Consider the following 27,791-nt stretch of genomic DNA (forward strand, 5'->3'; position numbering starts at 1 on the left):
TAATTTTATGAAAGTAGATTTACTTTTAGGTTGCCAATCCAAACCCCAAGCTTTGGCTTCAACTGAATTATAATGGTTGTGCTAGATTTTCAAAATTATGAACAAGTTCTGAAAGAACTGATAAAGATACTAACTAGCACACTCATAGGATAAAATTTCATTTGTGGAAACATAAAACGATATTTGCTTAGGAAATCTTTTTGATAAATTAATACTATTGTGTCAGGAGCTAGTAATAAATCTTCTGGAAACTTCAAATATATGGTGAACACAGCAAAAAGCTCATGTAAATTTAAAGAATATGTAGTCAGAGAAGAAACACACCTGTGAAGCCATGAAATTTACCCCTCATTGCAGATACCTGTCCTTTATGTCTAATTTTGATTTAAAGCAAATTTAGTTTTTAACTTTACCATGTGGACTTTTACACTTAATACATTTAAGGAAACAATAGAAGGATTGAGGGGTAAAAGCTTCTAAGACATGTTGACTCTCAAATGATTTGTGGTGTATGAATTCATGTTAAATGAATGAATCTACAAAGCTAACATATTTATCAGTGAAAATACTGGAAAAGAATAAATATTTGCAGTACAATGACAAATAGAAAGTGTTCTGGAGTCAGTTTAGAAATTCTCTGGATGCTAAGAGTTGCCAGGGCATCTATATCAAAACAAGGTATACTACTGTATTAGTTTTCTAAAGTCACAAACTTGGTAGCTTTAGGCCAAATAAATTGATTCTCTCATGGTTCTGGAGACCAGAAGTTGGCAGGGTCATACTCCCTCCAAATCTCTAGGGGAGATTCCCTTTCATGCCTTTTCCAGCTTCTCATAGCTCTTGGCTTGGCTTAGCTGCCATCCAGGTCTCTTCATATTATCTTCTCCTCTTTGTGTCTGTCTCTGACTCCATCTATTTTTCTCCTATAAGGATTCTTATAATCACCTAGATAATCCAGGGTGAGCACCCCTGCCCTGTCTTTTGCCATATAAAGTAATATTTGCATCTTTGTCAGGTAAGGCACTATTCACATGTTCTGGGAGTTAAGAGTTTGTATTATTTTACTAGAACTGACATAACAGAATACTATAGACTGTGTGGCTTAAATACCAGAAATTTACTTTCTCCATAGTCCTGGCGGCTCTAAGTAAAGAACAAGGTTTCAGAAGCTTGATTTCTCCTGGGCTTGCAGGGAGCCACCTTCCTGCTCTGTTCTCACAGGGTATTTCTTCTGTGTATTCTGCCTCCCTGGGGTCGCTTCACGTGTCCAAATCACCTCTTCTTATGAAGACACCAGTCAGATGGGATTAGGGTCACCCGAACAGCTTCATTTTTACTCAGTCCTCCCTTTAAAGATCCTGTCTAACTACATTCACATTGTGATGTTTTGGTGGTGAAGGCTTCATGATATGAATTTTGGACGGTCACCATTCAGCCCATTTCAAATATGTGATTTTAACTGAAATAATGAAAAATATGTTAAATATAATCTACTGTGCTCCAGTCATGAATGTAGGCATATTTAATACATTTGAGAGATAGTCTCATGAAAGTAGTTAAAATTTCAAAGAAAATGAAGTTTGTTAGGAGTTGCTGACAATTAACTAGAAAAATCACTTACATGGAATATTCACTGAGATGAGGCAAGATTAAATGTAATGCTGGAATATTGCAAAATCTCATGCTGATATTTATTTGGGATCATTTAAAAAAACTTTCCATTTCATTTATGGATTTATAGACAGGCTTGTGAAGATTATAATAGAAAAGAATTGTCCTTTAGTTGAAGGAAAACGTAATTTAAGTGGAGACATAATTTATACTATACATTGCTATAGCGTGACTTTAATGAGAAAATAGAGTAAATTCTAATATACTTCCCTGGGAATCATTCCAGTTCCTAATAATTTGCTATAGTGGGATGCCAGGAAAAGGCTGTTCATAGAGAGATGTCCAAAAGCTAATAGGTTGTTTTCTTGGTCACATTATCTTTGATTACAAAGAAAATGAACAGTGTATATATATATATACACACACACATACATACACACATATGTGTATATATATATATATATATCAACATTTCATATATATATTATATATATATATTCACTCAGAGATGTATAATGCATGATAGCATGTACATGGTATACCAGAACATCCAAAACCATAAAAATTACAGATGTAAAATAATCAAGCCAATTTTACAGAAGGCCCCTTGTCTTGCACTTTTCTTTTCTTCACAAAAATCTAATGCATATTTACTTATACATAATCTTGTTCCCGACCTGAAGTTTTCCTCCATTTCCCATATGCAGTACTTTTAGTTTCCTTTCCATTTCCAATCTGCATGATTCTTCCAATTGACTCTCAGAATTATAGGTACAAACTCATACAGAGTAAAGTAGAATTCATGACAATTTGAATATATACTGGATTGAATTGTGCCCCCTCCCCCACTCAAACAATTTTCCGAGGATCAGATGCATTTTTCCTAATACAGCATGACTAGGTCAATAATCAGGGGACTAATTCTTCCTGTAATTCAGGCCTAAAAAATTTCATTTTAAAAGCATAATGTGACAATAAAAGTTTTTAACATGTACCTTATTTATTTGGTCAATTAATCTTTTATAATTAACATATGAATATATTATTTCTAGAAGTTTCATGCCATAGATCAAGACATAGAATAAAATAAGAGATCTTTCATTTTACCTTACTCTCCTAAGTACTCCTGCTTAAAGTTAAGCATTCAGAAATTTAGTGTTTATCTGTCTGTTCATTATTTTTTATGTTTGTATACTTGCACATGCATACATGTATATGTATATACATACATCTATGGTCTTATAAATACAGAGTGCTGTATTGTTTTGTATGTTCTCTAAATCACAATTTATAATTTGTTCCACATGTGTTGTTCAGTTGGATGATTTGTCTTGCATGTTTTAAAATCATACATATATTTGTGTGTATATATATATATGCCATTGAAATATATATATGCCATATATATATATATATGCCACTGAAATTTGGTATAAATTCAAGATTTTGATACTAAATTTAGGGAATTTAAAAATTTTGTCTTTTTATTTTTGTCAGTCAATACCATTTACAATTTTATCTTATACATCTAACATATTGGTTATTTTTTTTCAGTTTTGTGCTGCTTGCTTTAATTCAAATACATACTTCCTATACCTTTGTCTACGTCACTGAAAAAAATATTGACCAAATTAGAATAGGAGAAGTTACCCTTAGGAATTCATTTCTAAGTAGCACTGCACCATTAATCAACATTATTAGTATATAATTATTTAATAGTAAATCCATCACATTTTGTTGTGTTAACTGATATTTTTGAGATAAAGTAAGTTTATGTATCTGGGCTCTGTGGTCTGTAGAGTACTGCAGGAAGACATTGGTTTGTGTTCCTTCTAAAAATATAAATAGAACACCTGCCACAGAAAAATCAGTCATTTAAATGCCACAAGAAATGTGAAATATGAAAGGTCTAGTTAGTATCACAAGTCTTCACCTTTGACCTGCTAAAGTCAAATGAGGAAGAAGACAAGTCAAAATATATTAAACTTTTAGTTTGTAAAGAATGGTTAAACATTTTTAAAAAGCAGATGTGTTCTGTATATCATAATATGGGAAAATTTTCTTAGTAGTGAAGTATCAAAAATTGTTTCTTAAATCATTACAAAAGGCAATTTGACACTTTCTGGAATGCATTTATTTATTTACTTATTTTTGTTTTAAAGGAAGAGAAATGTACTTTTGTATGTTTGTTCTCCAACAACAAGCAGTACAACCTAAGTTTTGCTGCCAAATTGTTTTATTTTGTGATGGATAGATCTGTTCCAGTTAGGGTTCCTAGTTGAAAGCAACAGAATCAGACCTTCAACAGGCAATGTACTGGGGAGATATTCATGGAGAGAGAACATTCCCTAGTAGCTGAGAGTCGAAGGTAAGTGGGATTGCCATCTAAAATGTCAGGAACCATAGCAAGCAGTTCATAGCCGGAATCACCTGAGCAGACCTGATTTCTGCGACCACCACTGCAGTGACTTGAATAATCTCCAGCTTCACTGCTTTCTTTGAGATCCTCCTCAGAATTCGATATCTTGAGCATTGGTTTCTGAATGTGGAGCTTAGACCATGTGTCTGCTCTCCAGTTACACCTGCAGATGTCGGAGAAGGATCTTTGCTTTTGTGGTGAAGTAGAAACCTGGCCACATAGTAAAGCACCACACACTCAGTGACTTTAAGTAACCAAAATTTATTTTCTCACAGATCTAGAGATTAGAAGTTCTAGGTCAAGGTGTCAGTAGGATTTATTTCTTCTGAGGACGGTGGGGAAGGAGCTGTTTCAGCTCCATTTCCTGGCTTACAGATGAACACCTTTTGTAGGTATCTTGATGTGGTCTTCCCCTCTGTATGTGTGGGTGTTCAAATTTCTTTTTCTTGTATGGACCCTGGTCACATTGGTATAGGGTCTATTATACTAAGCTCATTTTCATCCAGCTACCTCTTCAAAACCCAAATATGGTTTCCATTTGAGGCAGTGGGGACTAAAACTTCAACATATAGATTTTTAGGGACACAACATTCAGTCTGTAACACTGGCGTTCCTCTTCCATGGACAGTATGAAGTGCAGTTTTTATTCTTTCAGAATAAAAATTGGGGTGCTCCCACGAAAAGAAGTGAATTCTGGCAACTATAACGTGATAAATGTCATTTTCCTTTTTTTTGGAACCAGTTTTATGGAAGTTTAAAGATTTTTTTAAATTTGGTGAAAATAATATGTATATTCTTATACTGTTCAAAAATCTCACAACGATAAAAAGTTCATCTGTATTATCACAATATTCAGTGTTGGTACAGGTGCAGAAAGATGAAAATGCCTCATCTTCTGGTGGGAATGGAGGCTTTTATCCCGCTTCCTTCCATTCTACTTTTATGTACTGTGAAAGTGGAGTTATGCCAATCTCTCTTCAAGAACAAATTGGCCATTCAGCTGCTAGCAGTGCAGTTAACAGACCATTTCCTGCTGTTAATGCCTTCAGGATTCACCTCAGCTTTCAAGCCAAGGTCATACTCTGAGCATCCCTCAGCCAATAACTAAGCATAATAGGAATGTAGGGCCTGGCCATTTCCACCCCAAACAGCCTGCTCTCATAGGTGGTGTTGGCTTTGGAGCTTCCCTTTGGTTCAGTTGAGACTTTGTCAGATATACCTTAGGAGCTGAGCTTTGCTCTCCCCAATCCTGATTTTGTCTTCTTTTATCTTTCCTAGGTGTTACTTCCTCCAAAACCTTCTGTATTAACTTCGTCTCTGTTTCTGCACCCCATAATGCCTAACTCCCTCTTTCTTTCACACCACATATATTTAATATTTGTTCTTGTTTTCCCATTGTTTTTATTTTTCATAAAACTTTGCTGCATTAAAAATACAATTGTATTTTTTTTAAAAATGTAAACTCTATGGTTTAGTATGATATGATTTATTTCTTTTTTCATTATCCTATCCTTTGATGATAACATGGAAATTTCGTTGTATATTTTCCTGAAATTAGTTAAATTGTGCTATTAGCACTTTACCTTCTTCAAGCTCAATTTGGAAATAATGGATTTGGGGTTCATTTAGGAGTCTAGATAGAAACTACGGTAGGGATAGAGAGAGAAAGAGAACTATCACCCTTTAAGCATTTGTATTATAGAATATAAAACTTAGTGATGATTGGTGGCCAGGGTCTACTCTGTGAACCTGAGAGGAAGGACTGAAGCTATTAGAATCAAGCAGAAGATAGAAAAATAAAATGAATCAATGGGAGAGAGAGAACATATTTCTGGCTCATCTGGGTAGGGACGACCAATCCCAGCTCCATTCCTGAGACGAGGCTGACCCTTCACTATGTGTTTAAGGACACCATTTGGAAGTCTTCCAATAAATTCCCTTCATTTTTCGTGTATGAGTTTAAACTGGGTTGCTGTTTTTTGCAACTAAAAATGTTTGCCTTTGTTGCAACCCATAAAGTACTTTGCATAATATAGTAGGGAACTCTGAAAATTTTAGTAAAATATGCATTTTGTTGACTCTCTTAGCTGAGTCTTTTTACTGCTTCTTCTCAGTAGTCACAGGTCTTCTTTTATTGTTTGAATTTGTTCAATCTTAAATTATAGAGATATCATAATACTACCAACAGTCTCATTAAACTGTTGTCTCATATAATATTATTTAGAGAAAGTAATAAGAGAAAGAGGGAGAAGAAAAGGGAGCATGTGTCTGTGCACTCACTATTGGGCTAATGGAAATTTTTTCTGCATATTCTATTCTATCAGATAGATTTTGGATAAAGGATTTTTACTATCTAAATAATCTAACTACCATGTGCTCTTTGGCAGAGCAAGGTTTTATGTTTATAGTGAATCAGGGAAACCAAACAGAAATAGCCTCCTTAACTGAGCTCTGAATCTGGACTTAGACCAGCAGAGAAATTATCACTGGAGTTTTAGTTACTGTGAGAGAGGGTAGGTGCTTTCATTTGGATGAGGTCCATAGGCCATCTAGAGAGGTGGGCTTCTCCATGAATTCCCCAAGTGGGTACCCCACCAAGAATTCTGGAGGTAAAAATTCAGAAGGATTAACGCTGGTAGATAGGCATGAGTCCTTTCTAACAAAGATGATCTCATGACCCAAATATACTGAGTTAACTTGCACCTTGGAGGATAAAAGTGCTTCGTCTGACTCAGACACCATGAGATCAATCTCTGTTCTAGGCAGAGATCCAGAGTATCCTTCCTTTCCTAACTAGCATCATGCTTGATTTCCTCTTCACTAAGAGATGTTCTTTTATTTTTCTTTACTTTTCCAGGTGTCTCATATTTTATGCCAACTTGTGAAGCCTGGCAACTGGAACAGAGGATTGACGGGGAAGTTCATGCTTGGACCATATACTTTGGAGTCACCTTCCAAGACCTTCCAAGTTCTCCAAGATTGTTCCTCTCCTCTCTTTGGCAATGATGCCTTGTCCTTTGTTAATCTTGTCACTCTGGAGCAGGTCATCAGGGTCCTGAAACCTAGGTCTCCTTATCTTTTTTTTTTTTTTTTTTTTTTTTTTTGAGATGAGAGATCTCTGCTTTTTTCCCCTTTTCTGCTCTTGTTTTCAGTGATTCCACATTTCTTCACTGATACTGGAGCCTGTGAGTGAAAAATAAAGGACTGCAGAGAATATATGTGATGGTGTTTTCCATGTGTGTCTAGACTATTTCAATTACAAATTCATGACGATTGTATCCACAAGAGCTAGAGGGACCTTCCCATCATCTCCAGGTTCTTTTAGCAGTTGAAAAAGACCAGATTTTATAAGTAACAAGGAAGGTAAGCCTTTCCATATACATCCTATGTAGCTCATACTTAAGGGCCCATGAGATTTCTGACCTGAGCTCTTTCTCAGGAGTAACAGTGAAGCAACATAGTTAAATCTATCATTGGATATCAGTGGAAAAATGTGTTCTTCACTAGATTCTTAAGTATAATGTCTAAGACCTGTAACTACAAACAATTCTTACTAATTTTTTATTACTTATCCATGGAAGAGCACAAATAGATGACTTATTTCAGAAAAAAAGTGAATAAGGAAGCATCTTCCGCTGCCAATAGTACACACAAACAAGGAGAAATAGTGGTGGGAACTGGACTTTGAAGTTCCCATCACAAGGATTCAGTTCTAGTTCTGACCCTTTCTGAATGTGTGACTTAACCATTCCAAACTGACTATAGCAATACCTATTTTATAAGGTTTTACTGGAATTAAATGTGATATTATTTATAATTTAAAAGATTTATAATATTATATTATAAATCCAAATACTTATGAAATATTCAGTGAATGTTGGGTGCCTCATAGAGGCTCATTTATTTTTAAAAACTTCTGCTATATATAGGCACTGTGCTATGTGTTCGGGATAGAAGGACGGATACATCAAGTCTTGCCTTCAGGAGGGGTACAATCTAATGGAAGAGGCAAGTATATAAACAGACATGTTTAATGCAATTTGCTAAGATTTTTTTCAGAGCAAGCAAATGAAGCATAGAACCACAGAGGTGAGATAAATAACAAACCTGGCAAGGGATGTGAGATCAAGGAAGGCTCTGGGAATATATTATACCTAAGCTGAGAAAAGAATGAACAGATATGCATTTACATTTAAAAATGTGACAGTCCAAATATATGAGTTTTCTTTACCTTTTTCTCTTTAATTCACAGTGACATGCCAATATTTTTTGCATTTTGGGTCAGTTATTGGCTGTTCTGGACTCAGTTTGTTGATGGTAGGAAAGGAGGAGCCACATTTATAAACCATGGTAATCTTATAATTATATGTTAAAATTCCTCATATTGGCCTCTAAAAGACTGACCATTAAAACGCTAGGAAGAAAAGATGATACTGGAAAGACACTGAAAGTGGAAAATATAAGGTCTAATAAAATTGGACTCTGAGAGTATAAACCAGAGGGAAAATTGAGGTAGTAAATATTCCTGGTGTGTCCCTGTGTTTCAAATTGTGCTTTCCTGAGGTGGAAGCTGCCCAGCACTAGAGCCTCCTCCGCTAGCTGGACCCCATCCCCCCAGAGCTGCTCAGGGGCTGGAGTTGTGGAGAACAGGGTTTATGGCTCAGGAGCAGCTGAAGAATCAGGATACTGAACCTCTGAAAGTCCTGGGACATGAAAGACTCAGAAGGCTCAAGGGAGAGCTTTGGGAACTGATTAATACTGTGTAACTTCATTGCCAGTTAAACAGGTATTGTGGACTACACTTAGCACTTTACCATTTTTATAACTTTTTAGTAATGGGTAAATTCATTCTCACTACCAATAGGATCTTCAGAAAATGATTCACCTATTATGATAAGAGGAACTTAACCACTTTCCTTTGAGACCATAGGCTGAGTCTATGATAGTCTGGAGTCTGTACCTAAAATGCATTAGTGCTGTTTAGTGCTTGTTTCTTCATGTTTTGTGCTCTGTTGCTAGTATATTTCTTGAGTATAGCCTCTCCAGAATCCCTTTAATGTCTTTTTGATTAAAAATGAATTTTTATAGTAATTATGATCTCACATGTATAGGCTTATCAAATAGGGTTTCAAATTTTGATATGCTTATACCATAATCAGTCTTTCCAAGAACAAACCAATGCTTGGGCTTCACCTCCAGGAAATTGAAACATTTGGATAAAACAACAACAAAAAAAAATCAAGATCAAACAATTATTCATTTTTGTCAACATGGTGCCAAAGACCTACATTGTTGTAAACTTTTCTAATCATGTGCTATACATTTTGTGAATGAAGCTAGAACCAGAGCTATAAATATAGGTCAAAGAAAAATATGCATCAATAGTTTGCATTTGAGTCTATCTCGTGTTCCTTCTTGAACAGGAATAAACAGAGAGTTTGGAATGTATAGATATGATGGAGATTTTCTCCTTGTAGCACTCTGTCAGATAGTCATTTGACTAAGGAATATTTAGGTGTATATTGGGAACATAATAGGTGCTAGCAGAAAGCCATGTAGAATTTTGTCTGACTGCAGAATAGACCATACATGGGGTATTGTGCAAAATGAGAAGTATTTAATCTTTTGGGGCAAAACAAACTGAATATTTTGCACTACTCATTACAAAAGCTCTGTTTTTGAAATATTTAAAAAATAATTTCAAGTTTTAACAGCTATAGTTATTGTGTATTTAAAAAGTGACTGGCATTCTAGTAAATGATTGCAAACATTAACAGCTAGCATTATGAGAATCTACAGAGTAACCGGCATTATACTAACTATATTTTCTATATTAATTGATTAAATACCCATGACAATCAGTAGATACTATAGGTACTAATATAGATTATAAAAATGAGGCATGATGAAGTTAGTAAGTTACTCAGGATAACCCAGTATGTGGCAGGGTTGGGATTACAAACTGGGTCTGCTTTATCCACTCAGCTAGATTGTCTCTGTTCCAACAGCCCTGCCTTGGGGATTTGGGGCAGAGGTGAAGTAGATCAACAATTCTTCAATAAAATAGCAATTGGCAAGAGCAGCAATTAAAATAATTATAGTTAATAAATATTGAAATTTAATATGTTATTACAATTTGACTTTTGCTTTTTATTTTCAAAATATTATATTAACACATAATACAGATGAAACAGTTGCAATGTGCAGAGATTAGGAAATGACCAACACCTCAAGACTGTTACTGGTTGAAGCAAGGCCTGGTCTCCAGTCTGGGATCAGATTGTGCAAACATTAGATGTGCTGTCCCTTCTTCTGCCTTGCTTTCACTCCCTTCAACTTTTGATGGTATTTTGGTTTCACCTGTGACCTAAGTACCCAAAGAATGTCCTGGGTCTCTCCTTTAGTCACTCTTCTCAGACTTCTCATATCTCTTTTAGGCTGCTCTTTTTATGATACCACTAATACATTGATTTTTTGGAGTGTCTCGTGCCTTGGAAGTCCAGCTTGGATTTTCTTTCTTTTCCCCAGCACTGGGGATTGAACCCAGGGATGCTCTACCACTGAGCTATATCCCCAGACCTTTTTTAATTTTTGTTTTGAGATTGGGTCTAATTAAGTTGCTGAGACTGAACTGGAACTTGTGATCTTCTGGCTACAGGGAGGATCCCCTGAATTGCTGGCATTATAGGCATGCACCACTAAGCCTGATTAGTGTAGAATTTCCTCCAGGGAAGAACTTACCTTTCAGTTATGGTGAGTGAAATCAGTTAATAGTCGTTGACTTTTAATGCCTTCAGGTTCTTCTTCAGTTTTATAGCTTAGGCCATGCTCATCCCCAGCAATGCCAGCCAGCAGCCGTACACAGTAGTTTTAGCTGCTTCTGCTCACTAAAGGATTGTTCTGTATCTCTCTATTGGGTCGACGGAGACACTGTCATGGTGAGCAAACCTTCTCCTGTCCCGTCCTGCTTCCTTTCCCTTCTTATCTTTTGCAAGCATTACTCTTCCCTTGCCCTATCACCAATCATGGATGGCTCAATAAACCTCTTTCATTCCTGCTTTCATCTCAGTATTCACTTTCCAGAGGACCCAAGTGACATCACAAAAAAATTGAATCATCTACCCAAAGAGGATGATGCACTAAATGGTGGGTGGGCTAGTCACCTCTGGTAACACATTACTCATTGACAGGAGACTTCTGATCATAAAGCACAGAGTGGAAAATGTGAATGAGTGGAAATCTAAGGACTATGGCAAAGAGAGAGAGGGAGAGAGAGGATAAGTACCTGGGGATGGCAGTGGGGTTCAATGAAAGGCTTCAGACAATCATCTGGTCTATTCCGTTTATCCACGGATGTGACATTAGCCTCTTCTTTATTTACTCTTAAGACAGTGTTAAAGAATATTGTCACTCATTGGCTAAATAGGCAAAATAAAAAAAATAAATAAAAGTGCATGAACAATATTACCAATTTTATTTTATTATCATCAATTTTCAAATACTTACCAAGTACTTAGAACAATACCTGCCACACACTTGCAGACTCCCAGTAAATATTTGTTGAACAAATGAATGAATAAGTTTTAAAAATTCAGCACATTATACTTTTGAACCAATGGGGGAAACTCAGATACAGAAAGACAAATACTACATGATATTGTTTATATGTGAAATTTAAAAGTTGAATTTTTAGAAGTGGAGACTATAATGGTGGTTAATAAAGTTCAGAGGAAAGTGAGAAAAATGGGGAGGTTAATTAAAATGTATAATTTCATTTATTTAGGATGAATAAATTCTGGAAATCTGTAATCAATGATACTGTATTGTAGTCTTTAAAGTTGCTAAGAGAGTATGTCTTGCCACATACACACACCAATGGTAGCTATGTGAGGAGATGGGTGTGTTAATTGCCTGGTTGTGGTAATAACTCCACAATGCATACATGTATCAGAATGTCATGTTGCATACCTTAAATTGATAATTATTTTTCTCAATTATACTTCAATAAAGCTGAACAAAATAGATATTGAAAAGTAATAGTAGGAGTATTCAACTATGGCAGACATTTCATTCTAATACAATAGAGCAAAATTGATTCAAAGAAAGTTAATAAGAATAAAATAAATTTGAATCTGAGACATCAATCATTAGACACTGTGATTATCAAGGTAAAGTCAACTAAATTATTTATTACTGACTATGGAACTCTCAGGTATTTGGGAAAAATGCTGTTTCCAAAAATTATGATTCTACCACATACTGGCTATAAATTATTCAATAAATATGTGGGGGTGATATTGTTTACAACACATTTCCTGCCAACTTCTGTTTTTCACTAAATGTTTAAAAAAATTGAGGCAGCTTCTCAGTGTAATTGGTAATAGAAGCAGATGGCACTTCTTTGACCCTTCATTTTAGCTTCTAGTCATTCGCAATCAGTTATATGCAAGATATGTGGACAGACACTATGCATTAAAATTAGCTCCATCTTTTTTAGCTGTCAGAAAGTAGACTTGGTCATAAAATTTGAGAGTAAAGAATCTGAGCAATCATCTAGTCCAATTCTTGTATTTTACAGGTGAGAAAACTCTTGGAGAGGTAGTAAATTGACCAGCTCAAGGTCACATAGGAAGTTGATAGAACCAAATCTCAGACCCTTTACTTACTGCCACAAACTATTCCATTACAAGGATCAAGGCTGCCTTTTCTATTTGGGAAGGTTTGAATATTCATATATTTTTGAAAATTATGAAATATTTCAAGCATCCTGAAAATTAACAAGAATAATATGACTCTGGAGTATCCTGCTAGTTTTATCAAAATTTAAGACATTGCCATAGTTGCATCAGATTTTAAAAAATCATGATGGAGTTTAAATATTTTTAATACATCAGAGCCATTACATTACATTGTTGAAATAAAAGCAATTAGACATGGTATCTTCTGTAATTCTTTTAAAGTCAATTATGTAAGTATTCCCAGTATTCATAAAATAATAATAATAATAATAATAATTATTATTATTATTATTATAAGTAGTGATCATTGCTCTCCTTATGACAGATAATTATTTATAATTATTGCCTTGTTTTACATAAAAGTCACACTTTATTATTATCCTAGAATTAATTCATTTCCCTCCCCTCCCTCCCTCCCTCTCCCTCTCCTTCCTTCCTTCCTTCCTTCCTTCCTTCCTTCCTTCCTTCCTTCCTTCCTTCCTTCCTTCCTTCCTTCCTTCCTTTCTTTCTTTCTTTCTTTCTTTCTTTCTTTCTTTCTTTCTTTCTTTCTTTCTTTCTTTCCTTCTTTCTTCGATTTGGGGATAGAATTCATGGGTGCTCTACCACTGAGCTACATCCCTGGTCCTTTTTCTTTTTTCTTTAGAGGTGGTGTCTTGTGAAGTTGCAGAGGCTGGTCTTGCACTTATGATCCTTCTGCCTCAGTCTCCTGAGTCAGTAGGATTACAGGTGTGCATCACCATGTCCAGGAAGTTAACTCACTTTCTTCTAGAGGAAGTATTCTTTTTTTTTTTTTGTCACTATTCTTTTTGGCTGAAATAGTCATGTGCCATATAGGTCACTTTTTCTCTGGTGTGCCCAAATTCTGTAGTAGATTAATTTCTCTGTATGGAAAACAAAACAAAACAAAACAAAACAAAACAAAACAAAAACAAAAAAACAGATGCTTTCTTTTTGTGGTGGACACCACCTCTTGTCAGGCTCCACAACTTCACAAGCAGTCACAAGCAGAGCTTCTTTGGATTTTAGCTCCCATGGGTCCCTCAGTCAGGTACTTTGTTTAAAGTTGTCCCACAAACCTTCTTAAGACTGTTCTTAAGGCCTGAAAGAGATAACTCTCATGTCTAGTGAGTTGGCACGTTCGAGAGACAAGGCTGATCTAAATGAGGAATATTGTGAAAACATTTGAACTTGGTTTTGGATTGGGTATATTTCACTTACGTTTGAATATTGGTTACACCCAATGTTCTGAAAATTCACTTCAAAGAGAAAGAGGAAAGCATGCTGTGAATGAAGGCCTGACTGAGGCAGAGCTGGGAATGCATCCAGGTTTTTCTCCCAGAAATCAAAACTTCCTTGGAACTGATCCTAAATAGAACTGATTGAATTTCTAAGCACATTCCTTCTGAGAATGAGAGGGACTTCAAGGCTACAATGACTTAAGCAGAATGAGTGTGATGCCAGGTGATACCTAGTCCTACCTGCCTCTCACTCCCTGACCTGAAACATTTCCCATAGAATCAAGTGGCGACAATGTCATCCCCACCCGCTATCTCCCCACTTTACGTTCCATCTGCCCTGAATGATTTGCTTTCCCCCAAGCAGATAGAGATCTTTCATATTTCAGGGCGTTTTTTCTTTGATACTGGTTTCCTGGCCTGGAATTCCCTTAACTTTTCCTAACTGAAAAACTACTAACCTCAAGTTTCAAGAAATGTATTTTAGAAAAATGTGTTGTTAAAAATATGTGCAAAACTGGAGAGATAAACAAAGATACATATTTGGATTTATTAAAATTTGGATACAATCTCAAAAGTCTAAATTTGAGGAAGTGCTACACAGTATGTACTCAAAAAAATGTTAGTGAGTGAATGAAGTCAATAATGTACATGCTTAAGGGTCTTGATACTTTTCTTTGAACTGGAAGTTCTTTTTCTATATCTTTTATCTGTCATTAGGTCCTTCTATATGGCTTCATCCAGAAATTCTTGAGGTGCTGTTCTCATTTTGTGCCTTACATGAAGTGAAATTCATTGACCTGTGGAAGTAGACTACATATGTTCCTTGGGGAGAGGTGTGCCTGGGATGAGCCTCAGGAATTCATATATTTGACATACATTTCTTTATTCCGCTTGTGCTTGTTTACACTTGAATCTTGCCTTCAGTCTCTGTTTCTTGGCTTAGTGTTCTAACTCCTAGATTTGGACCTTCCCTGAGCCCTAGAACACTTGCCTGGAGCCTGTGTACATTGAGTGCATCATTAGGGATGCAGATTCTGGCCTTCTGTTCAGTCCTTAGTGAGGGTCATGCCTCTACACACCAACCATTGGGAATTGTGATGCTTCTGCCTTCTCTGATACAGAGTGCTCCTATCCTAGACCATGGTTCAGCAGCCAAGGGTGGGAGTTCTAGAGTCAGATGAACTTGGGTTGGATTCCAGTTCTTTTATATCTAGCTTTGGTGAAGGTTCTCAGTCTGTAAATTGGAGCTAACATTAAATACTTATGTTGTGAAGATTAAATATTAGTCTAAAATACATACAATATTTTACAAATAGATGTGAATAATCCCTTTTTGACTTGTAAGAATGAGAACACTGGCTCCAGTCCAACTGAACATTGGCTATTGGAAAAGATAATGGTATATTTGAATTCTGGTAATTAAATGTTAGAGGTCAGGCTCACTGTTGAGTATGCAGTTTTCTTTGCCATCTATCTTCCCGTTGTTTTTTATTCTCTTCAAGGCAAATTCTAACAACGAAGGGTTGGGAAGAGCACAGAAGAATCTGTCTTGTAATTTTACCTTGGCCTTGGTAAGAAAAAAGAGATTTATTATTTTAGAACATGGCAATTAAGTAGGCAGAGTACAAACTGTCAATAATATCAGCAAAGCAATTCATTAGCCAGAGTAGGTGTTGTTGGTTAATAAACAAACTTTAAACGAATGTTTATCATGGGGAAGCCAAAATCTTGCATAATTCATCTAAAGATGAGGGAGAGTTGGCTTTATTCTTCAAGGGTTTCAGGGTATTACTCATAAATTGCATGGAATAAATATTCTTGGAAATGAATTAGGATATTTCACTAGGAACTGTGACCCTTAAGAAGATGCTCACATTCTTGGAAATTGCATTTGTGTTCAACATATTTTATTGTCTCATTCCAGCAACGTGGTAAAATGACCATAGATTTTTTGGAGGGAGACAAGCATGGTTTATTTATTTAATATCACTGAGTCTCAATTTCCTCTTAGATGAAATGGCTTTAATTTTCTCTATTTTTCAAGATGGTGGTACTGATTAAATACAAGAATGCATGTGAGGTGGTTTGTGTTATGCTGGGACCCACTCCTCTCCTTGTTTTGACTTCTAGACCTGTATGGAAGGTACACTTACCTTCAATTGAATTAATAAGAACACACACCTGTTTTTTACTCCCAAACTATTCTACTAGTCATCCTTCTTACTAGAAATATCTAATATTCTACAATAGGACTTGATGGCTCTACTATTTTTTCTTTTGGGCAACAAAATTCATGTTTTGGAGACAGAGGAAGATGGGGAAATAAAGTGATGAATTATTTGATGTGAATAAATGGAAAAGGAGTGTAAACAGTTCTTGTGTTAGTGTGAGTGAAAGCTGTGGTCATAAACATTCATTGCTGAGATAATTATTGGGTGCCTGGTATTTTTAAGGCACTGTTTTATGTGCTGAGGCTTTAGTTGTGAACAAAAAAGTCCAGTTCTGGGCTTTGTGGAACTTAGTAAGGGGATACATGAAATAGGTAAAATATTTATTACTATAAACAGTGATAATGATGTTAAGAAAAATAAGGCAAAATAAGTGGGATAAGAAGTAGGATGGGTGAGTGTAGGATTTCTTCTTATACAGGGTGGTCAGAGAAGGACTATTTGATAATGTGACATTTGAGCAGGAGTCTGAAAGGAGTGAGGAGAGTTCAGAGATATTAAGGCTAAATGTGTTCCAGACAGAGAAAGAGTAGGTTGCAATGGCTGTTGAGCAAGGAGGGAAACCAGATGTTTTAAGGATATCAAGAATATTGGAAGAATTAGAATAGGAATGACAGCTTAAAAGATGAAATCAGATAAATGAGTTATAGAGATCTGCTGTATTTTCTTTGTACCTAGTTAATGGTGCTGTATTGTTCACGTAAAAATTTGTCAAGAAGGTAGATTTCACGTTATCATCGTAACAATAGGAGTAACCATAATAAAGATGAAATCAGAAGCTGATGGAACCCCCAGGGGAGGAAGTAGATTTTATCTTTCACAGCCTCTGTCAGAATCAATTAGCCTCCACAGGAAGAATAAATAACCCAGTCTCATATCTCCTACCTCATTATCTGGTGTTTCCCATTGCCAAACCCAACCCAAAACCAGAGTGAGTGTGAGTGATGCCAACGTTAGAAGTCAGTTTCCTGAGACATGGACCACAGGAGAGAGACCTGGAATGGATCTGGATGGGAAGCAAATGGAGGATATAGACTTGGACCAATTAATTAAAAATAAATACAGTAATTAAAAAAAACCTTTTGTCTGATTTTTTATTGCATGTGAGATAACTTAACAACGGGCTGATTTATTTTGGAAGGTACTTTGAAAGGTTGTCCCTCTGACCCTATATAGTTGCGAAGAGAGAGAATGAGATGGCAGGTTAAGAATAACCTTGACTCGCTGCTTTCCTGGGCTCTGGCCACATTTCTTGGCTTCTAGTGTCTGTGTTCTCCTCCTGTCTCTTCATTATCCCGGAACCTGCATTGTAGTAATTTTTATATTGCGTTCTGTAACACTGGAAGATGTCCAGGTCTTAATCCTCTTCCACCCATTTCATCAAATAAATGCATCTCACTATTGTAACATGAAAATAATCTTAAAAAAGAGATCCCTGCCTAGCTATTTGTGTGTTTAGCTGTTGTTTACAGGGGAAGCGATTTTGTCCTTGAACCTCACAAATGCTTTAAAGTTTTTCAAGGCTTTTTATTTAAAAAAGGGAACAGTGATGTGGAGTTTCAGTTTGGGAAGATGAAAAAGTTCTGGCGATGGATAGAGGTGACGGTTGTGCACAAGGTGAACGCCTTTAATGCCATTAAACTGCATAAATTAAACTGGCTAGCTTGGTGAACTTTATATTACATACATTTGACCACAACAAAAAATCATCTTGGCAAATAAGTAAAAATAAATAAATACAAACAAAAGAGGGATTACACAGTATTACTGTATATTCTTAGCCATTCACAGGGATGGGAAAGGACCAATGAATAATATCCATGAGGAGAATAAATTCCTTTGTGCTTGTTCTGTTCTGAAGTCTCTCAGAAGTTCAAAGACAGAAAAAGCTGTCTTGAGAGGCAGCAAGTTCCCTGTCATCAGAGGTGTCTGACCATTAATTTAGAGGGGAGGTGTCAAGCCGTTTTACGTTTTGGATGTCTGGTTGGCCCCATTATCTTTCTAAGATCTCTTCCGATGCTGAAAGTATGGAAAGCTCTGCAGTTGAAGGTGTTTAAACAATGGCAGCACCTTGCTTAGCTTTGGTTCTGCTGCTGGGTTCAACTGATATGAAAAGGAGTTCAGGGTGAGAGAAGAACCCCTGACATGGACAGCCAGGAGCAAGGAAAGCAAGGAGAAACTAATATGATATTGTGTGCCTGGGCTTGTGTTTTACTTATTTCAAACATAATTAAGCTGTAGGATTAAGTTCTCAGGAAACTTGGTGTTGGAGCCACCTGTCTTACTAGGTCATGGGGTGGAGTACTGGGAATGGATTTCAAATTCATCATGTAAGATACCGCAGCTTTGCGATAGTGCTTCCTGTCATCTAATCTTGCCAACTTCAAACTTGTTCATTCTGAGGTTCTGGGTCACATCTTCTGGGGCATTGTAGTAGTTTCCAATTGTTACTAGGGAGGATTATTGTACTGGAGTTTAGAAATGTGAAATGCTCTAACACTAAAATCAAGGCACAGGAAGGGCTTTGTTCTTCTGAAGACTCAAATGGAGAATCCATTTCCTCTCCTTTACCAGCTTCTAGAGACTACTTGCATTCTTGGGCTTGCATTCTTCAGAGTTAGCAGGGCAGCGATTTTTTTGTTTTGTTTTGAACTAGACACCTGTATTTTCCTTTGTCAGTCAAGTGGGCTACTTGAAGGGATTGAAGCATGCCAGGCGGGCCGTGCTTCATAGGCTGAAAGGTGATAAAGAACTCGCCCAGGTAGTGATGGATTATCTCCTGCTTTAGCTCCACCTAATTGAAGGTATAGTAATGCATCTTAAAATTCCTTTCTGATTCTGGCTTTATCATCACATCTCCTGCTGTGACTCACACCTGTATCCCTCTGACAAGAGCCCTTGTGATTACATTGGTCTCCCTTTGTAATCCAGAATGATCTCCCTATTTTAAGAATCTTAATTTAATCACCTCTGCAAAATCCCTTTTGCCACATTGCAGATTCTGGAGGTTAGGATGTGGCCATCTTTGAGGGGGCATTATTTCACTTACCATAGAAACTGGTAAAATCCATTCCCAGGTTCAGGAGAGGACTAAGGAGGAGATGGCAAGGCTGCCATACTGCTTCTTGTCCACTTAACTGCTGAGCTGTTCGGACACATCATCATTTCAGAGCAGCCCTCCGTCGATGCCATGATACCATCCCATTAGAGGGTGTTTGGGTAGTCACAAGTGCAGTTCATGAAATATGTTTAGCCCTCTTCTTGGGCATGTGCACTTCACTGTTCCCTAGGATTACACGGGACCTTATGAATGGGAGTAGAAATGGAATGTTACTTGCAGTCTGGAGGTTTAAGGGCTGGTGCACGATTTGTAACATTCTCCTCTTCCTGCCAGAACAACTGTGACAGCACACAGCACTCCCTGGGTCTGGATCCCTGAGTGACCATTAATAGAGTACAGTGCCTCCTCTCCTCTCCACCCCAGGACATACAAATGGAGTGAGGAGTGAGACTGTTCTTTTGGCCACTTTGATTGTAGGGTCATTTTACTGCAGCATGACTGTGCCCATCCTGAATAATACAGGCATCCTCCATAACAAATCAGATCAAACCTTCTTCCTATCCTGATCCTTCTCACTAAGGATAACATTCCCTGCTTTGTGCGTCAAGGAAATCTGAATCCTAAAGTGGGATGAAACCACTTAAATCCTAGTTTGGAGGATGCTACTCATTTATGTTTCCATTCACTTTTTCAAGTTTGTAAACTGATGGCCATAGAATGCATAGCAGTCTGATCTGAAGAAATACATTCATAGCAGTGTCTTTTGAGGCCTCACAACTGTTCTACTCAGTGGACGCTGTGGATTTCACAGATAAAATTTCACTGCTTCCCCCCTACTCCCAGAACCCCCCTTCCACCTTCTTTCTGTACCTGCTGGACTACCAAAACACTGGCAGTTGCTGGAATTTCAGCTTACCCCAAAGACCCCTCCCTTTCTCTTGACCATGAACAACATCTGTCTGGGCTAAGAATGAGTGGGCTAAACCTGTGGCAGCTGACTGTAGCAACCTTCCTCATCTGTGTCCCCAATGTTGCTTACAAGCCTCCCTGCTGAAATTCCACCAACTTCAGAGATTAGAGCCTGATACCGCTTGAAAGAGTTCCTTGGTTTCCACTCGCCCATTTCCTGGGGAGAGTCTAACCTGAGGAGGAGTCATGGATTGCATCTCTGACTTAGGGGTGCACCAGCCTAAGCAAACTCAGCCGTAGGAAAGAGGTTCCCATGGGGTGGGAGTGGTTCCATTCATCAATGTTTAAATAAATCCAACCCATCCACACAAGATACCACTTAAGCAATGAGATTTTCCTGAACATCCTCACTCTTTCTTCTCCCCAGGGCCTATTTCCTACCCCAGGATCCCCTTAGTGTTCAAACCTACTTCTCCTGAGCCATTTCCTTTCGGAAGAGAACTTACACTACCCCTCTGCCTCGTTCACCTGCAGCTTTAGGTGAGAGGGTCTTCTGCTTCCAACCCTCACTTGGGGAGCCACATCCCAGTAGAGACTAGCTAGTGGGATCTCCCAGCCAGTGTGTGGAAACCAGTTCAGGCTAATCTGAACTCAAATACTCCTCAGTGGTGTCGGAACTGATCAGTGTTCACTAATGTGATGAGATTGAATTTTTCAATTTTTTAGGTCAGCATGACATGCAGTCAATAGTTCAGACCTGTATGAAAGCTTATAGGTGAAATATTATTAGCTTTTAGATGCATCCACTCTTTTTATGAAAAATAACTCAGGAGTTTCCTGAAAGAGGCGGGGCAGTGAGACTAATATCTTCTTTTAGGTTATGGTGCTCATGTTGCAAATCATACCGAGGCAGTCAAAACTCTTCTAAACCAGTGGTTAAGAAATTGCCCTGCTTTTCAGGGGCTTTGCAGTGTGTTCCTACAGGCAAATGCATACAGGTAATCATAAGCAGATGGGGACCCCCAGGCACGATTGTGTGCCCTTCATTTATTTTAGAGCTCTGTGCAAAGAGAGGAGGAAGAGCGAGCAGAAGTGAGAGGGCAGATTTGTCTCCTCATGCCGCTACCAACAAATTGGATATAATGATAATTAGGACACATGGGAAATTGAACCAGGAAGGTTCATCTTTCAGTATTGAATTTTAAGGTGATTTCTAGTCATGTGGTAGGATAAAAGGAGAATACTCTCAAAATATGTTCAGATAGGAATGAAGGTGTGAGGTTTCCTAGAGAACTTTAACTGGAAGGTTGCCCAAGAATCTTTTAGAAAACATCAAGGTGCCTTAAAGAATTGCTGTTTCTCCACCCCACCCCCATATTTATTTTGTGTGAAAAATCCTACTGTGACTTCAAAAAAGAAATAAAAAGAAAGGGAAATACATTTTTCTTCATTTCAGCCAATTATTGAGACATAAATTAAGATTTAAACAATTCTATATTTTTAAAATCCAGAAATTCAGAAATAATTTTGCTAGGCAGATTCAAATTATAGAGAAACAAAGCAAAATAATGAAATAAAATTTCAAGCTCCCACCCCCAAATGTTGACTCCTATTTTATCCTGATATTTGTCTGGACTCCAACAAGCTATTCATCTCGCCATATTTTGTGTGTGTTGACCCAAGATAGTTTTTTTTTTTTTTTATATTGTTAGATTGATTCAAGGCCTGCAAAAAAGTTCCATTTAAAACACAAAATAAAGAAACGACATGAGGCTGCAAGAGGAGCAAAGTGAAAAACACTTCCTGAGCACAAGTGTGATGGTGTATTTTATTTTAATTTAAAAAAATTGCAAATGATTTGATTTCAGATTTTATCTCTTGTCTTCATTATGTAGAGTATAACAGAACACATGAAAATGAGTTGCTTTTTCCTTTATTGAATGATGAGCTGAATTACACTTGTTTATATTTACAAATAACTGTGTGTGTGTGTGTGTGTGTGTGTGTGTGTATGTGTGTGTGTGTGTGTGTGTGTGTGTGTGTGTGTGTGTACTGGTGATGATGATATCACTCCCCCACATGCCAATTTAATCAATATGATGGATTTTTCTATTGATAACAACTTCAGGTTTAATGAAAAGATGTGCTTATCTGATAAACCACAGCAAGTTACAATTGTTAAATTACTACTCAATTTCACTGTCTTGCCTGGATGTTCTGCATTTGCTCTCCCATCCACATAGAATGGTAATGTCTTCCTGACTGCTCCTGCCCATCAAGCTCACGCGAGGCATAAAGACCAGGGCTCCACCCCAGCCTCCCTGGTAAACTTGAGTGTGTTTTCTCATCCTTAGAGTCACTAAAGTACTTCGCATATTCTTTGATTATAGATTTCTTAACATCCTGTAACTCTCTTTACATTTTAACTAACTTGTTGACTAACCTTTCTGGTCCTAGAGGTTAGGGGTCATGCTCTGCTTCCTCCCTACAATGCTTAGCAAGGTGCCTGGCCCTCAGTGGCACATGATAAATGTTCATGTGTTGCACTTACAGAAATGATAGTAATACTTTGAAAATATCTTTGTTGCTTCAGAATTTCTTTCTGCTTGTGCAGCTGTATGGATGGATCATGGCAAATCTCACCATCTCTCAAGTTTTAAATGTATGAATCCAGTGCATTTCTGTAGCTTTTCTTTCAGGTTAAATAACTCCCAATCCCTGTAGTCATGATTTATAGACCCTATTTTCCAACTCTAATCATTTTCATTGCTTTTCTCTGGAACTTCTCCAAGTTCTCCATGCACTTATGTTTCAGTTTCCAAATCACATGGTATCAAAATATTGAGTGTAAGAATTATCTCCATGGTCTTCTACTTATACATAAACGGTTTTTCTCCTAATCAGTCTACAAATATTAGCTATGTACTTATACTTAGCACTGGGTTTTGAAGTTTTCATGCAATTTCAAATGCTATTATTCCTCTCTGTGAGATAAGTTTTTATTTGGTGGTATTACATGAAAAACATTATATTTATAAGCATTTGTACCATAACCTATTTATATAAGAGTGGTGTGACTTTCTGTCAATAAACAATGCTACCTCTGGTTTGGTTTGGTTACATGAAATTAATTTAATAGCTCATCTGCTCCATTAATATAACAAGTTTACTTCTACCACATTATACTGTAATGTGCAAAGAAGCAGAAAATGATCTAGTGATTTTTTTGCATTATATATTTCTGATAGATTCAAATTTTATTCCAATTTGTAGATTTCATTTTGGTTCACCTGAGCATTAAGCTTTTCTCTCTATTGTCATTAGAGATTTTAGTCAGCACTAAAACATTAATAACTTGCAACTACTTAACCACAGTAATATCTCTGTCATATGCTGTTTTTCTTTAAAAACATTTTCCATATGTCTTATCTGGTTTGATACTCATAAATATAAAGATCTTATTAGTAAAGAAAGACAGGAAAGATCACCATCAACCCTCATCTGATTGATTCAGGGCATAGGCAGAATTTAAGACCAACTTAGGGAATACAAGGTAATGGGGAGCTAAGTGTTGTGACTGGGGCTTTAGGATTTTCTCTTAGAGTTTCTCAAAGCTTGAAAAAAAAATGGAAACATACTATTATATAATATTCCTAGAGATTAAAACTTCTAGGAAAGCCAAAATAAGGTTACAAAAATTATGGGTTATTATAAAGACTATTTTAATGAAAAAAATTTTTAATACATACATGATATAATGTGATCTAATTACACTATTAATAATTAAATTGATGACAATAGTTATTCATAGTCTATTATAGGGACTGTGCTTTGGTAGAACAGCACAAAATTAATAATGTGCATTAGTTAATGTTCTTGAGATAGAATATATATACACACATACACACATACATATATGTATACACACATATGAAGAGATTTGTTCTATCATCTATCATCTGTATATTGAGTTTTTTTTTTATATGAGAAATTGTCCCTTATAGTTATGGAGGTTCAGAAATCCCAAGAGTCGCAGTCAGCAAGTTGAAGGCTCAGGAGAGCTGGTATGTATATTAATATTAATATTAATATTCACACCATAATACAATATAATTAATAATATTATAATATAATAATATAGTATAATAATATAATAATATAATATAATAATATAATATAATTAATATTCCAGTGTGAAGGACTGAGATCCTGGAGAACTGATGACGTAAGTTCCAGTCTGAAAACAGCTCTGAGACCCCAAAGTGCTGATATTTCAGTCTGAGCATGAAGGCGGGTAAAGATCAATGTCCTTACTGAAGGGTGGAGCTTTCCCTCTTAGCCTTTTTGTCCTGCTCAGGTCTTTAGTTAAAGTCCACCCACATTGGGGAGTAGTGGTACCCTATTCCCATGTTACTGCTTTATTCAGTCCACCTATTCAAATATTAGTTTCATCATCTCTGCAGACACACTCAGAATGATATTTGGTCAAATATCTGGGAACCCTGTGTTTGTGCCCCACACTAATGTGTAAAGTCAACCATTACAAGATGTGTGATAAGCATTTTTGAATCCTAACAAGTTAACTGCCTGCCTCTGTGACTGTTATGAACTCATTTGAAGGTAATGTCAAAGTTTTTAGGCCCTCTGAAAACACAATAACAGGTCTGTTACTATATTCTCTGATGTCAACTGATTTATTTTTCAAGATAGAGGTCTACAGATGCTACTAACAGGTTAATAGGAATGACTCATCATTGTTAATCTGCTATTTGTAGGTGTCACTAGAGAATCAATTTTCTTTGAATTGCATAACTCTTTCCATACCCTGCATCCAATGTATTTAATATATAAGAAAAGTCAAAATTTTATTTGTGATCAGTTTTGTTAATGGCCAAGAATAACTCTGCATTGGGGAAAAAAGAAAATCGTTTAATCTGAACCAAATATGAATGGCTATGGCCCAGTGACACCAATTCAAATTACCTGGTTCTTCCATGCATCAGATTACTTGAGTTTTTACCATCACAAGAGAAAGTAGTTGGGGTCATCAAGTAAGTGAACTACAAATAGGTGGGGAAATCTCTTCTGCATGATTTAGATGTTATCTTTAACAAGGCGAGGAACTCTCCACAGGATTCAGATGTTAGCACATCCTTAACTTTAGGCTTGGTGGAGGCAGGAGGTCTACCAAACTTGGTATACATTCCTGGAGTTTTATTCAGTCATCACAAGAATGCTAGGTCAGATACAGAGGTTGATGGTAAATGGCTATTAAAAGGAACCAAAGACAGCCCAAGATAACTTTGGCTCTTGATCTGCAACATTCCATCTCTCCACAATCATCATGTTCTAGTCAGCCAAGGTCAAACAGTCTGCAGGCTCTCAAATATAGATGTGGCATCTTTGGAGAACTTCAGATCACAGTTTGTAAAAGATTGAGCTAAATATATATACCTTTCTCTGGTTTTCTGCAAAATTACTGTAAAATTCCTGTAAGGACATATTTTTAAGTTGTTTAAGAAAATATTTACATTCTCAGGTCATTTAAAAAATATTCTTATTTTAGAAGTTCAGGTTGGGGCTGGGGAGATAGCTCAGTTGGTAGAGTGCTTGCCTTGCAAGCACTAAGGCCCTGGGTTCTAATTCCCAGCACCACACACACACACACACACACACACACACACACACACACACACACAAAGAAGTTCAGGTTTTAATTTTTTAAAAAAATGAAAATAAAAATTGTTTTACTATAAAATTCACATAATGTATTTCACTCAAAATGTACATTCAAGTTTTTCATATATTCACAAAATTGTGTAACCACCCCACAACCAATTTTAGAGTATTTTTATCACTCCAAAAAGAAATGCCATACTTATCACCAGTCATTCCTTATTTCCCCCAACCTACCTACTAATTTATTCTACTTTCTGTGTCTCTGTAGAGAGTGCCTATCCTGGGAATTACATGTCAATGGTATCATACAAGGATGATCTTTTCTGGCTGGCTTCTTTCACTTACCATGTTTTCAAGGTTCATACACATTGCAGCTTTCTAAAGTTTGTTTGTTTTTTTTTTGGTGATACTGGGGATTGGATCCTTGAATGCTCCACCACTGAGCTACATCCCCAGTTCTTGTTATTCGTTTTTGGACAAGGTCGAATTTGGCAATCTACCTGTCCCAATCTCCTGAGTTGCTGAGATTATAGGTGTGTACTACCATGCCCAGCTACTTTGTTACTTTTTATCACTAAATGATATTCTAAGGTAAGAATATGCCAAATTTTATTTATCTGTTAATCAATTGGTAAGCATTTTAGGTTGTTTCCAATTTTAGGAAATTATGAATCATGTTTCACAAGCAGTTGTGTACAAATTTTTGAGTGGGCATCTGTTTTCTTATCTCTTGAGCGTGTATCTAGAATTAAAATCACTGGATAAGATGGTACAAGTTTACAGTTTGAGAACATAACAAACTGTTTATAAAAGCAGTTATACCATTTTACAATCCATCAGTAATATGTGGAGGTTCCCATTTTTCCTTGTCCTCATTGATACTTATTTTCTTTTTTACTACAGCCCTGCTGGTGAATATTAAGGGATTTTAATTTTGATTTCCTTATGGCTATTGATGTTGAGCAGATATTTTATGTTATTGGTGGTTTGTGTACCTTCTTTGAAGCTATGTCTGTTCAAATATTTTGCTTATTTTTTTTCATTTGGGATTTTAGTCTTTTTACTGTTAAGTTGTAAGTGTTCTTTATATATTCAGAGTACATCTCCTTTATCATATATATGATCTACTGACCATCTAAGCCATTCTATGGGTTGGTTTTTCTTTAAGAAAAAAATTGTTTTGTGGTGCTGGGGATCCAACCTAGCACCTCATGCATGATAGGCAAATAGCCTACCACTCATGAAGTAAGCAAATACTGTACAGCCCATCCTGACTTTTCATTTTCTTGACGGTGTCCTTGGAAGCCCAAAATTTCTAATTTTGATGAAGTACAATTTATTTTTTCTTTTGTCACTTGTGCTTTTGGTGTCATAGCAAGAAAACATTTCCTAACCTTACTCGTGTTTTTTTTTTTTTTTTCCTACTATCTTTATGGTTTTAGCTTTTACATTTAGGTCTATGATCTAAATTTTGCAGATGACATAAGGATGTTTTCCAGTATCTTTCTTGTACGTGGATATTCAGTTGTTCCAGCCTTAATTTTGAAGACTATTGGGTTGTCTATTTTTTGAAAAGACTCATTGAGTTGTTTTGGCGCCCATATCAAAAATCAGTTAAAATGATCATAGTGGCAGTCGCCTGTAATCCTAGTGGCTCAGGAGGCTGAGGCAGGAGATTGACAAATTTGAAGTCAACCTCAGAAACTCAGTGAAAAGGGTCTCACTGTCTCTAAATAGAATTTTAAAAAAGGCTGGGGTTGTGGTTCAGTGGTTAAGTTTTACTAGGTTCAATCCCTGGTACCAAAAAAAAAAAAAAAAAAAATCAGATAACCATTAATATAAGTATTAATGTCTGGACTTTCACTTTTTTTCATTTCTTGATATGTCTATTCTAACGCCAGTACTATA

The sequence above is a fragment of the Sciurus vulgaris genome (genome assembly GCF_902686455.1).
Source record: "Sciurus vulgaris genome assembly, chromosome: 14".
In the NCBI taxonomy this organism is placed as follows: domain Eukaryota; kingdom Metazoa; phylum Chordata; class Mammalia; order Rodentia; family Sciuridae; genus Sciurus; species Sciurus vulgaris.